We start from the raw sequence: 5,580 nt of genomic DNA on the forward strand, positions 1-5,580 counted from the left end.
TATAACTTTTAAAGCTTTTTCTAAAAACATCATTTAACACATTATTTCACAAGGTACAGTGAGAATTTGTTTAGTGTTACTTAATAATGTATAACAAGAGCACGTTTATGAGATTATCATGTGATAGTGCATCTATTTTCATAATAGTGTGTTTACTAAAGACTTTCTTCTAATCATTCAGATTTCACAATACTTTTTCATAAGAATCCTTTTCATTCAACAAAATTGGTTTATTGTTGTTTGTTAAACTTTAAAACATGAAAACATTAAACCGTCCAATTTTATAAACAATTTTGTCTTTAAATTGTGGTGATTTTTTATAACCCTTACTAAATATATATATATATATATATATATATATATATATATATATATATATATATATATATATATATATATATATATATATTGTTTTTGTGATGAAAGAGAAATAATATTGCAAGTTTCATAATACCTATTGTCATATGATTTTAATTGTGTGGATTTCAAGAATACAATTCTAGATTGAGTAGGATAGGCTCAAGTTTGAAGAAAAACCAATGAAAGCGGATACTAACCCTTAGCCACTTCTCAGCACTACTGATAGTGTTAGCAAGAGTGGTGTGGTGAATGTACTCTGGCTAATGTGGCATGGACAGATTGAACGATAGCCGCCAACTTATGTAACATCGAGAATCAATTATCAATAGAAATGTCACATTTTTTACTTTTAGAGAAGGGTTGTGAAGAAATGACCTTGGAATTTCGACCTCCAAAATGACAATTGTCAAAATTCAATCTCATATTTCACTAATGAAGACAAAGTTTAGGCTCATTTACCATAACTCAAATCCAAAATAGCTTTCGAATTTTGGGGATTTTCGTACCTACATGACTAATTCAAGAGACTTAGAATCACCAAAATATTAGGAAACACATTTATAAGCAACATGTTTTCATTATCCAATCCTAAATAGGTTTGTTTACTCCATATTTATTTTTTCAGTCCTTAATTAAAGTCCAAAAATTCTATAAATATTGGTTAATATTTTATAAAATATTCATTTAATTATTTTTATTATTTATTATATTATTATACTTAATATATATTGTTGTGAGTCTTAGAATATTTTGTACATAGATCTCTCATGCACCTATAAGGATCCAATCATCAATTATCGCAATTATCAAATCAGCTCCTGAAATTCTTATTTGGAATGATCGTGTTCATATCCGATAAAAACATGAACAATTTTTTCGATACAAGGAAAAACTTAATTAATTTTATGTCTAAAATTTTGAAATACAATAAAAACAATTAAAGGTTATAGTTAAAACTAAATTAAAAGTCAAAATATTTAATTAATTAGAAAAAATGTGAAATCCAAATAATATATAAATATAGATTAGAACTAAGTAATGTTACATACATAAAAATCCATTGGTGGGAGATATATTTAATATTTATGAGTACTGACGTTAGTAAAATGTGTCGGTTACGAATATAAAAATATTGGTATAGTCGTCTACCTATAAACAAAAGTTTTGCAACTTATTTCAAAACTACATGGTAAAAGATGAAAAATAAAAATAATATTGATCTTCCACTGAAAAAAAAATTATAAAAGTAGTTTATTCAAAATCATGATAGTTTTTCTCAACTTCATTCAAAGTTTAATTGAAAAGCAAATTAATTACCACAATTACCACCAGGTCCTTCAAACAGGAGAGCATAACCATAGTCGGGTTCTTGATATTCATAGTATATAACATCATAACATTTGGGATTGTCAAGAATGAGTTTTTCATGTATTTTAGCTCCATGAGTTTTTCTATCATTATCTTAAATCGAAACTCCTTTAAAGTAACAAGCGTGCAGAACATTATTATCATAAGGAAAATGTCTAGACCCCATTTGAGAACTTTGAATACTAGGATGAGTTCTTCTTCTTCCACCCCAACCTACTTCATTGGCTGAAGTCATGTTTGAGAACAATTTTGCTGGAAAATATCATATAAACACATTAACAAACTTATTGTCTATACTTATCCACCAATTTTTGGTCACGGATCCTGAAAACATACACACATGAAAAAAAATATATATCATGCCTAGTGTTAATTATGTCTGCCGTACAATATATGTTTTTCCACTATATGAATTCAGTTTAAAAGTGTATTCAAGAAATAAAAATATATTAATACCATATGAGTTAAATGTAGTTCTATTTATTTATAATAGTGAAAGAATGTGAGAAGTGGACTTTAAGCCTAACTCAAAACTCAATCTCACAAAATCAGTTTGTAGGTCAGGTTTGTACCTATTTATATACACTTAAATAGTCTCATTTCTAGTCGATGTGGAACTTCCAACACACTTCCCTCACTTAAATAGCCTAACTTATAAAAAATGTTAATTGTGAAAATTTTAACTCACATGCCACCCTAATGAGATTTTGTTAGTGGATTCTATGGGACCATTTTGAACCCATAAATGAGACATAGAAATTTGAAGCTTGGTATCACCTCATGGATTATAAACACTATTTGTACCTCTGACTCCATAATAAGGACCATAATTTGGTTTAAGGGCAACTTCTGCAACCTGAAAAATTCACTATATTTAAATAAATAGTCAAATTTAAAAAAAAAAAATAGATGGAATACAAGTTAAAAAAATAAAGTACCAACATTTTAAACTACTTTTATGTAAAGATCTTACATGAACACGAGAAGATCTTGAAGCAATATATGATCTTTGAGTAATGATTTTTCTTTAATAAGATCATCTTTTATTGTTCTCAATATAGGAACAGTCTCTAGTGGACATTCATCCTTACCCATCCAAACATAGGTCTAGTTCCTAAAGTTTTCTGACTTGTCTTTCTAATCACATTTTGAAAGTTGCACTACAAAAAAAATGTTATTTAGTGGAGGTTTTTTTTTTTTTCGATTTGCGGGTTTTTTCAAACTTTGCAAAATAATTTCGGAGGTTTTTCAAACCCCCGCAGTTTGAGTCGCCACAAACTATCTGCGGGGTTTTACGCAACCCCTGGTATCACATTCAATTTGCAGAGATTTTTTTGCGGAGGGTAAAAATCTCCTCGTTACTAGTTATTATTCTGTGGAGGTTTTCAACCTTCTTTATTTTCAACTATTTGGTTACAAAAAATATTTGCATTTTTTACTACATTTTTTGGTATTTATATATGTTATTTAATTCACTAGCTTGTTGAATTAATAAAATAATAATAATAAAATATATAAAATTGTAAAATACCTAAAAATAATTCAAAAATAATTTTATTGATGATTTAAAATAACATACATTCATTCGTTGATGATTACAATGTAAATATAAAAACAAATACATAATGTTTAAATAATATTACAAGATTGATAAAAAAATATAGGATTGTCAAAAACTATAAGACCAATTAAAAGCATATAAACTAATGTTGTTGACCTAAACAAAATCACTAACACAAATAAAAATTTAACATGAGACCAATAGCTCTCATTTGCTTCCTACCTTGTGAAGTAAAAGAGTTTCACTTCATCAACTACTTCTCTTAAATTCATTCCTCCACCACTACTTTTTTAAAATTCAACATCAAGTCATTGTTCGAAAACTCTCCTACTTCGATTGCTTTAAATCTTTGATTGATGATATACACAGTAGTGCTTACATACAAAGTCGCACTTACTCAAGAGCACCTTTGCTGCTTCTGTGGCAGTCACCATTGTTGTCAATGAAGGTAATAGCAGTGCGCTTGTCCATAGGATTAAAAGGCAAGAAATGCACTTCGGTGATTCCTACTCTTGCTTGACATGTCAAAATAGAATCCAATTACCTTGTTAAGCCACTTAGTTTGCTTTCATTTCGTGTTAACATATAAAAGGGTGTGAATCATTATACCTCCTTGGGGTCACTTAACATTCCCACAATTGATGAATCAATGGCATCCTGGTTTTCAGTCCTTGAAGCTCTAGCTGCATATAGGACAAGGGTGTCCTTGTCCATGCCCATGGGGAAGACCTGTATTGCAAGCAATCCATTATTATTAATATTGTTATGTAAGCACAAGATACCTCTGGTCTTAAACCATTAAGCATAGGAATGAGAAAAGAAAATCATGCATCTCAGAAAATAAGAGTATAAAACCTGTCAATGAATAATATTATCTTGTTATAATATTTTAGGAATGTAAAGCCATCTACTTTAGTCACTAACCTCAATCAAGTTCTTATACACAGTAAGTTTTATTAAGGGTGAGACTAGACAACATATTTCAGTGAATTTGTTAAGATAAACCAATGCTCCACTTATCATTGTCACATAGACTTATCGTTGTCAAAGACTTATCATTATCCTTTTGTTCATACAGATAAGAAGACCCAAATAATTAAAGGTATGGAACTTTTAATCTCAACCACTATTTGAACACATCAAGATTATTCCATGCCCATTTGCATATCAAGAACACATTCATTCATATTGCATAATAATAAAGGCCTCTAACAAAAATAATATTTTAGCTACATCATATTTATAAGCACACAACCCTTTTTCCTTTACATAGCCTATATAAGCACTCAACCTGCATATTCAACAAAACCAACTGTTTCTTTACTTCATCACTCAAATCCTTCGTCCACTTAATACATATAAAGAGTTGTTACTATCACTAATTAAATCATCATTATTTAATATACAAAAGAAACAAATTTGTCAATGAAAAAAGTCAAGAAACTGGTAGAACTCAAAGTTGTAATACTCTGCATATAGCAGATACTCTCATTTTCCATGATCATGAAGTTTAAATTAAATAACTTTTGAAATAAGTATTTAGTATTTCAATGTTTGTTTTGCCTAGATATCCATATGGGGCTGCACATGTGTAATCACAAATGAGAATCAAAATTAATTTTAATGATATTATCATGGAGGTTTTGTTTTATATTTCTATGAACTAAGATTAGGGATTTGAATCTTACTGCAATATTTTAATATTTTATACACCTTTTTACTATAGTATGGACAAGTTTTTCCATATTATAGGAGAGACGTGATTTTCAAATTGACATGTATTATATCATGTAACAAAAAAATTGACATGTCAGTAAGTAATTTACTTTTAGAAGAAGATAAGGAACATTTAAAAAGGAAAACTAAGTAACCAAATAAAGAAAACAGTCATGAAAAGAGAAAGTTGTCAAGGCACTTTGATAGCTTTTGTCAAAGCAAGATAACAGTTCTTTTGATATCTTTCTGTTTGACAAACATTCTCAAACCAGTAGCCATGTATGCTTACCACAAAGATTTTTGAGTTGAGTCTTGCTAACAAATTAAAGCGACAAGACCCCTTCAAAACAAAAGTGAAGGCAAAATCATTTTTCAGAGCCTACCCTTATCTCTTCAACTTGCTTCTCTAACATGTACCTTCATGCATGTTCAGTGTTTTTAAGATAAAACAAAAGATTAAATGTTATGGGACAACAATGCAGTGAAAAATGTAGAATGCGTCACACCAATTGAATTCAGCAATGAAATTAGTAAATGGTACTCCATCACATGCTTGAAATGTCAATGCTTTTCAT

This window comes from Vigna radiata, unplaced genomic scaffold (assembly GCF_000741045.1).
Source record: "Vigna radiata var. radiata cultivar VC1973A unplaced genomic scaffold, Vradiata_ver6 scaffold_198, whole genome shotgun sequence".
Taxonomy (NCBI): domain Eukaryota; kingdom Viridiplantae; phylum Streptophyta; class Magnoliopsida; order Fabales; family Fabaceae; genus Vigna; species Vigna radiata.